Raw genomic sequence first — 9514 nt, 5'->3', positions numbered from 1 at the left:
ATGTATGTTCTCGTGGATTTTCCTTGAGAAGAAGCCAGTGGCAGGAATATGGGAAGATGGTCAAATAAAATTCCTGAGAACAATCCACTGAGAGGAGGGTTTTTTGTTGTTGCTTCTAATTGTGGTGACAAGCAAACACATTCCTCTTTAATTTCCATTGGCAGGGTATTCAGTGCTGTGTTGGTGCCAGCAAGTGTGCTGTATCTGGTGTCTCCCCCCCTCTCCTGCCCGCCCCGTTGGTTTTACAGCTATTGCCTCAGCAAATGTCTGTTCTACAGGAAATATGTCAGTGCCCCCCTCCCTCCCTTGTTGTCTTTCTCTTCAAAACTCTGCTCTATCTCTTTTGCCCAGCTGCGGCCTTGCCAGAATATCTTCCACCTGACAAAGGCAGATACCTTTGACAGCTAGGCATGTCTGTAAAGTTGAAACATATGCTTGGTTCAGATACCGATGAACTTTAATTTACCTCAATTCATTAGTGATTTTAAAACCACTGCTAACACAAGACAAACTGTAAAATAATTGGAAGTAAATGTTCAAGGGAAAAGATGGGGAGCAGGAAGGAAGAGGAAAGCTACTTCCATCAGGAGGCTAAGCTAGGCTTTCATCTTCAGGATGGTCTGTTATTGAACCCTGACAGAAAAGGTCATGAATTTTAAAATGTCTCACAGCAGACCGTTCTAATCATAAAACTAACACTATCTGCAGTGCATGTCTGATCATGTGAGACTCAAAACTGACTGAAGAGGGAGACTGACTTTTAAGAGAATGAGGGTTCCTTCCCAGTGCTTTGAATAGGGGAGAAAAGTGTGGAATAAGCAAAACCTCCCCATGTCTGTCGTCATTAAGAATAAAGTAATCAGGTGTTCTGATCATGAACAAACTGTTTTGGGCAGGGCCCAACTAATACTCCTTGTAGACGTTACTAGAGAGTATCCAAGTAGCAGCCGTGTTAGTCTGTATCCGCAAAAAGAAAAGGAGTACTTGTGGCACCTTAGAGACTAACAAATTTATTTGAGCATAAGCTTTCGTGAGCGACAGCTCACTTCATCGGATGCATGCAGTGGAAAATACAGTGGGGAGATTTATATACACAGAGAACATGAAACAATGGGTGTTACCATACACACTGTAATGAGAGTGATCAGGTAAGGTGAGCTATTACCAGCAGGAGAGCAGGGGGAGGGAGGGTTATTTGAGTGACCAGAGAGATTGAAGTGTTCTCCCACTGGTTTTTGAATGTTATAATTCTTGACGTCTGATTTGTGTCCATTTATTCTTTTACGTAGAGACTGTCCAGTTTGGCCAATGTACATGGCAGAGGGGCATTGCTGGCACATATCACGTTGGTAGATGTGCAGGTGAACGAACCACGGACACTGTGGCCTATAGGGCCTAATCACATCAGCCACACTATCAGAGGTTCATTCACCTGCACATCTACCAACGTGATATGTGCCAGCAATGCCCCTCTGCCATGTACATTGGCCAAACTGGACAGTCTCTACGTAAAAGAATAAATGGACACAAATCAGACGTCAAGAATTATAACATTCAAAAACCAGTCGGAGAACACTTCAATCTCTCTGGTCACTCGATTACAAGACCTAAGAGTGGCAATTCTTCAACAAAAAAAACTTCAAAAACAGACTCCAACGAGAGACTGCTGAATTGGAATTAATTTGCAAACTGGATACAATTAACTTAGGCTTGAATAAAGACTGGGAGTGGATGGGTCATTAAACAAAGTAAAACTATTTCCCCATGTTTATCCCCCTCCCCCCCCCCCAACTGTTCCTCAGAAGTTCTTGTCAACTACTGGAAATGGCCCACCTTGATTACCACTACAAAAGGTCCCCCCGCCCCCCCCCCCCCCCCCCCCCCCCCGCTCTCCTGCTGGTAATAGCTCACCTTACCTGATCACTCTCGTTACAGTGTGTATGGTAACACCCATTGTTTCATGTTCTCTGTGTATATAAATCTCCCCACTGTATTTTCCACTGCATGCATCCGATGAAGTGAGCTGTAGCTCACGAAAGCTTATGCTCAAATTTGTTCATCTCTAAGGTGCCACAAGTACCCCTTTTCTTTTTACTAGATAGTATGTTTCCCTCTTTAGAGTCATGAGGTTTTGCTGTGTTCTTACACATTGTTTAGGAAGTGTAACATTTTACAGCTTTACCCTGAGGTTTTGTTTTTAATTTATTTTTTTTTTTTTACCGTAACAGATTGACTGACTGAATTTGAGTCAGGGAGTGAAGAGGGTCACCCTTTAATTATGGCAATCCCCTGAAAAATGTGTTTGTCCATGATTCATGCAGGCTGTTTGGATTTAAGTGGTGTTAGTGTTTTGCCAACATCTTCACAATGCTTTTGAGATGGGGTGATCAATGGCGTTGGAATATTTTTAATAGTGGGGGTGCTGACAGCCAGCCCCTTTATCCTATCCAACTCCCTCCACCCCGCCCCCGAGAGCTGAGGCCAGGACTCTGGGTGCGTGGGGCCAGCAGCCAGGACCCGGGGGTGCTGCAGCAGCCCCCACACCACTAGTTCCCATGCCTGATGGTGGTGGTTATATAAGTCTTAATTTCATTTTAATTGACGCTGCCGGCTGCTCAGAGTTGTGCAGGACTTGGAAAAATCCTTAATTCTCCCTCTGTGGCTGCATCTACCCTGTGTGTGTTCAGATACCTCTTCACTATAGATCTAGCCCTGATACAGCTCCACTTTTGCTACCAATTGTGGAAGCACTTGGCCCACTGGCATTATTACCTCTGTGTTGTCTACACATGCTCAGAGCATATGAGCAAGAATGACAGACTTTCAGCTTACCTGTGTTACCTCATTTAAACACAGTTTTAAACCCAGGTCCTAGTGCTGCTTAACCAGGACTAGCGGGCATGATGGTAAACATGACTTGTCCTTCTCTACCCTGACCACAAATTCATGGTCACCATCATATGAGAAGAAGGATGACTTTCTGCTAAAGGCACTGGACAGGACTCGAGATTTGGGTTCAGGTCTTGGGTCTGCTTTTTGTGTGACCTTTATCAATTCTTTTAATCTCTGTGCTTCAGTTCCCGCTGTGTAAAACAGGAATAATAATACTCAAGATCTCAACTAAGTGATCATAATGGTCCCTTAAAAACTATGAACCATGGCAGCTAGCTCGATTGTTAAAAACTGCATTTAGACGTAATAAAATTTCCCGATATAGACAAGCTCTCTGAGCAAAAGCAATCTTCAACACCTCTGGATGTTCCCATCCTACAGTGGTATGAATTCCAACTCAGATATTTTGGTATTTTGCACTACATTTTCCAGATGTTTCTGGTGTGTATGATATGGGGTAAAATTTTCAAAAGCGCCTATGTGATTAGGCTGCTTAAATTTCTAAGTAACTTTTGAAAACAGGACCTGTAGGCACTTTTGAAAAATTTGTCCAGGATCTGTTTATTTTCCTTGCCTGCACTGTAATCCCCTTCATAGTGGTGCTGACTCTTTTTCACAAAGTCAGAGATGATATTCAAACTGTTACCCACCCTGAACCTCGTTGGGATCATTCCATGTACTTATTTTTCATGTTCATCCACCATGGATATGTCTTCACTGCAGAGTTAATCCAAGCTGTTGCTTTGGTATTGTCTCTAACCCCTTCTGGTCTATACACAAAAATCCTTTCACCCGAGTTGAGTGGTGCTTGAAATCTGGGCTTGTTGGTTTAGCTGAGGGTATGGCTAAGCCTGGGTGTTACTTTCACTCAGGCTGGTAACCCATTCACTTTGCAGTTGAGGACACAGGCTTTAGTGACACTTGAATGCTGATTGTCCTCCACTGTCTTCCCACAATTCCCCCATGTGCCCAGAAGTACAGACAAGTTCTCCCACAATTCACTGGGAAAGAATCATAAAACTTGCTGCAGCACAAAGAACCCTAGGAGTTGCCCTAGTGACATATATGGATGAGTCCAGCACCACAGAAGACCTAGTAAATATGGGTAGGGCTTTGCAGTGTGACTGCTCACATCTGGGCTAGGCTAACCCTGGGTGTGGATCACCTGAGTTAACTCTGCAGCAAAGACATATCCCATTATCATTCCTGAAGAGTCTGCCTCAGACTTGATCGTGGTCTGCTGCACCAGTTCTCACAGTTTCACATTTGAACTGTGATTTGCTAGCTGTTGTACCTTTTTGGTAGTATCTTGTGAAATACATGGGTGTCACAAGGCATTTCTTTGCACCTCTCCCCTCCCCTTGCCCTCACTTAGTGCTGGTGGGAGCTGTGTGCAAAGTTCTTTGAACAAGGACATCAAAGACCAATTGCAGATCTTAGTTTGAAAAAGGTTTCAGAGTAACAGCCGTGTTAGACTGTATTCGCAAAAAGAAAAGGAGGACTTGTGGCACCTTAGAGACTAACCAATTTATGAAGTGAGCTGTAGCTCACGAAAGCTCATGCTCAAATAAATTGGTTAGTCTCTAAGGTGCCACAAGTACTCCTTTTCAGTTTGAAAAAGGAGGCTCAGAGCCAAAGATGGACTTAGACTGCTAAATTGACTTGAACCTGATCTGGGATGCTAGTCCTTCAGAACAAAGCTGAGTTTCACATTTGGGGGTGACATTTACCTTCTCTGAAAACCTGGAACCAAGTGACTTTCCAACAAAAGGGCCTCTTCCAATGTGTAAGAGGTAGCTTGCTTGCTTACAAGACAATACGCTGTTGTATAGCATATTGCATATAGATTAAGTCTCAAATCTTTTGGGATCCAATGTAAATTATGCCACTAAAGAGATTAAGAAAATATACTGTAACAGAGAAAGAGAGCAATGAAGAGGCATAATAGGTAAAATGGAAGAAATGTTTTCAGATCAGCCTGAAAACAGGATGAAGAGGAGTTGAGGTATAAATACAGGAAGGCTGTCTAAAATGGTAGGAGATGCAATGGAGAAAATTCTTCACCAGCAATGGAAAGATTTTGTACAGGGACAGTGGTGGAAATGCAGAGGGGATCAGGAAGAGATGAGGCCTAGGAGTGAATCCATGGAGAGTTCCTTTTTAAAAGGAGGTTGCATGTGTCAGTTTTGGACTGAATCCTGGAATGGAGAGCTAGCAGGGTTGTTGATGTGATCATGACGTTGAGAGGGTATTTGAGGCCAAGAGGATGGACAGCGATGTGACATTCATGGTGTCAAAAGGCATACGCTGTTGAATTATCACTGTATCATGGCAAAAATGGTAGTAAAGGTTGCAGATAGGGATAAAGGGCCAGATCCTCAGCTGGTGTAAATTGATTGCCAAGGTGCCAAAAAAGGAGGATGGAAGGGAAAACAGAGGGCCGAGACCTGTACCTTGTTAGACACCACAGATGGGTCTTGGGACAAAGGTGAAGCCAGTGATAGAGAGAAAGTGAGTGGTTTGGTAGGAAGGAACAGTGATGGGTGCATAGTTATGGAAGTGGGTTGCCAGCAGAGGTGAAAGCAAGGCAGTACGGGCTGGTACAGCGTACCAGTAAAAAGCGGCCGCCTGAAAGGGCCTGTACCGCTGACTTTAAAGCGCTGCTCCTTTTGTGGCCCCGCCCCCTGGTCAGCGGCCCTGCCGGGTCCCTACTGGCAAGGCCACAGCAGCGCTTTAAGGTTGCTGCTCCTTTTGTGCAGGCCCCCCCACCGTCAGCCCTACGATGGGGGGGGCGCAAAAGGGTCAACGACGTTAAAGCACTGCCCCGGCAGTGCTTTAAGCAGGGTCCTTTAAAGCACTGCTGTGGCAAAGGGACCCTGCTTAAAGCGCTGCCGTGGCAGTGCTTTAATGTCCTTATCCCCTTTGCCCCCCCAGCCACTGACCGGGGGGGGGGGAAAGGAGCAGCTACCCTGGGGCCAGCAATTTTAAAGGGCCCGGGGCTCCGGCTGAGCCCCCCGTCCTTTAAATTGCCACTGGAGCCCCGGGCGGCGCGGGCAGGCTGGCTGGGGGATACTGACCCCCAGCCCCGCCCCTTCTGCCTGAGGCTCCGCCCCTTCCCCGAGGGGGGCAAAGCTGCCCCCTGTACCAGTAAGAGACACATTTTACTTTTACCCTTGGTTCCAGTCAAAGAGCTGAGCCTCAGCATGTAATGCTGGCCTCTCAGCCTCTTTAACTAGATACTTACATTTATAAGAATCATGTTAAATTAATTAAAGTGGATGCTAGCTTCCTCATCCTCATCCCCTAAATGTAGTGGTGGGTGTACCTGAGAAGGTCTGGAGGTTCAGTGAAGTTAGAATAGGCACCCTAACATGCAGAGATTACTCCCATTTTTGTTTGTCTGGTTTGTGTCTGTTTGCTAGAAGTCTTGCCAGATGATGATTTGCTCAGGCAAGGTATAGTACACCTTCATTTGGATCAGGCTGGAAATACCTGTATCAGGGTATATCTAAAACCCTATTTGCAGTAGTTTAGCCTTTTCTGTCCTAGCTGAAAGTAGGAAGTGCAGAGCTACATAGAAATAAAAGCAAAAGAAAATGTTTAATCAAAGTTCATACTTAGCTGCAAATTCAAGTTGTGGGATAAAGGTAAGGGTGGTTCTTATTCTAGCCTAATTTATTTTAACCCAGATGGCTGCTTCATATTGTAATTGTAAGTGTTTTTATCCCTCATATTGGGATATTATCTAATGGATCAAATAACTGGCCTATCTAGAAGGAGACCCCCAAATGCAAGACAAAAGTTATAGGGCTCAATACAGAGATAACTAGGGGAAATGTAATGGCCTTTGATATAAAAGGTCAGACTAGATGATCTAATGGTCCTTTCTGCCCTTACACTCTATAAATCTAATCTGTTACCATGCTTCTGGCAGTGGTCAACACTACATACCAGATGCTTAAAAAAAAAAAAGTCTCCCCTACCCTTGCTCATAATCTACCTAATCACTTGCATAGGCCTCTGCATGGAGAAATTCCTTCCTGAGCATTGTGAGAATTGATTTTATCCTGTAAAGGCTTTATTGCCTTTATCATTTTCTGAGCTTGCCTAGCTACAATGTCATTAAGGGCCATAAAATAACCCAGTCCCTTATTTTGATCATTGTTGCTTGTTTGTGTTTCAATAGCACCAAGGGGTCCAACAGAGATTGGGACCCTAAGGTGGTAGGGACTGTACATGCGTATTCTAAGAGGCAGTGCCTGCCTCAAAGAGCTTAGAAGAGATAAGACAGACAAAGGAATATTATCCCCATTTTAAAGATGAGAAAGTGAGACACAGAGATTAAGTGATTTGCGCAAGGTCGCACAGGCAGTATATGCAGAATCAGAAATTCAACCCAGATCTCCAGAGTCCATATCCAGTGCTTATACCACAATACCTCTTCCAGTCCCACAATAGAATTTAACATGCAGCCTACATCTTTGGCTGCATCGCCATAACCTCCCTGAAAGGCCATGTGATCAGTTTCATCGTGCTCATTCTGGGGTTTCTTCCTGTACTGGTTATTGTTTCCTGATGTAAAGCATACATGACTGTTGCATGTGTTCCATCGCTCATCTCCTCCCAGGAGGCCAGAAACAATGAATCCGCAACTTGGGCACTCTTTACTGGCCTTGATGGGGGGAAGGGGTGGGTTAAGAGGGGACCTTAGTGGAGATTGTTGATCTTGAGCTCAGGTTGTCACTTAGCCATGTGCAGCATTACCACAGCAGGGGGGTGGCTGCTTCACTGCATATTTCCAGCAACTGAATTATGTCCTATGGTTTCATTGTATCACAGTATTTGCCTTTACTTTACATTAAATTGGAATGTTCAGTGTCTCTAACAACCTGCCACTTCTGCGAACGAGAATTCCACTGCAGCGATTTGATGGCCCTCAGCAGGACGAGTATTTTCTAATTTAATAAATCTATGCAGTGGAAGAGTTGCATATTTTTTTTCTTCAGGTGAGGGGTTATGTAGCTGTTAAAAACTGTTCTTGGAAAAGAAACATAAGGGAATCCCTTCAAACCTGGGCTCTTTGGTAACAAAGTGCAGCTATAGGGAATTTTAAACACATACAGTACACATAATATAACTTTTCCAGTCAAATCATTTATCTCTCAGATAGGCCATTTATTCTTTTCTGTGGGTAAGGCTGCTTTGATTACGTAATGACAGCTGTGCGAATATATGGACTGTGGCAATGGGCTGTCAGCCACTTCATTGTCAATTTCTCTTTGTTCTCAGAGAAAGGAAAGGCACAATGGAGAGGGTTTCATCCACATGTTAGACATATGAGGGACAAAAGGATGATGGGAACTGACTGAATGACATGATCCAAGTCACCCCAGAAAGCACTATATTTTAGCTTTACTTAACAAATGTCTGGTGGTCCGTGGTTGCTCCATTCATAATTAGTTAATAATAATAGTAGTTAAATTACAGTAGAGACTCATCACCTTGATCAATGAATGATAGAACGAGGACCAAAAGATCTTTTTCACCTAGAAATCTGGCAGTTTTACTGGAGCATTAATCCTTTCCATGTTGGCACTTTTCCACACTGCCAGTCAAATGAATTCTTAGAGATTAGTGTTTCCAAACTTTTCCTTGGATGCTTCTCTCTGAAAAATGAAGTAAGTTAACTGGGGCAGGTGGGCCCAGAAATATCTACATTTAATTTTCAGTGTGCCTACTCTTACTGTAATACCTACAGATGACTGCTTACAAAAGCTGTTAGAAAACCAGAATTTTTGATGTGCTGGCAGTTCCATAAATTAAAAATTATTTTGGGTTGAACCAGAACCATTTTTTTTTTTTTGGCAAATTCAAATGTTGAAAAAAATAGTCCTATTTTGACATTTTTGCAATGAAAACTTGCTCTTTTTCAAAATCGCTTTTTGTTTTGAACTTTATAATAAAAATGTAAATAAAATAAAGGACAAAATCAAAGTGAAACATTTTGAAATGAGATTGATGCGTTTTGATTGACCTGATCCAAAGTAATTATCAGATTTTGGTTCACAGAAATATTCAAGATTTAGATTTTTATTTATTTTTGGTGCTGATTTGAGTAAGAAAATTTTTCTCAGTCTCTGAGGACAGCAAAACTTGTAACTTGTAGCTACTATGTAATTGTGTGTTTTCTTAACACTGGCAAATAAGTTGTCTCTGAATACATACGAACTGTTGAATAAGAAGGTGATATATTTATGTAGTTACTTTTTAGTGCCATCTCACTGTATTGCCAGTTAGAGGACAAGTTTGTTTATCTGTGGGCATGCTTTTTAATGTTGTTTTGAGACCCACTGAATTTGGTTCGCAACATTTCAGTGACCCAAAGCAAGAAGATTCCGTTCACCAGAGTTCATGGCTCCCAGGTTCCACCTGAAATTTCAAGTTTATGTAAACACAGTGTCTGCTTTAGTGATGTTGAGAATCAGAAACAGAAGGTGCCCCTGACATAGTGTGAGGGAACTTGTACAGCAGCTATCCAGAGTATGTCTAGAAATAAGGGAGAGCTATCAGTCCTTCTGTTTTTGAAGCCGGCCATTTACCCACAAATGTAAATAGCAAGTAA

At 43.1% G+C, this 9514-nt stretch overlaps 1 long non-coding RNA gene across 1 annotated transcript in view; it reads left to right on the top strand.

Moving 5' to 3' along the window:
* Nucleotides 1–9514, top strand: part of LOC119565621 — a 113168-nt gene that overhangs the window by 80938 nt on the left and 22716 nt on the right. The gene's annotated exons all lie outside the window — the stretch shown is intronic.

Source organism: Chelonia mydas, chromosome 2 (assembly GCF_015237465.2).
Source record: "Chelonia mydas isolate rCheMyd1 chromosome 2, rCheMyd1.pri.v2, whole genome shotgun sequence".
In the NCBI taxonomy this organism is placed as follows: domain Eukaryota; kingdom Metazoa; phylum Chordata; order Testudines; family Cheloniidae; genus Chelonia; species Chelonia mydas.
This window is presented reverse-complemented; position numbering and strand designations above follow the sequence as displayed.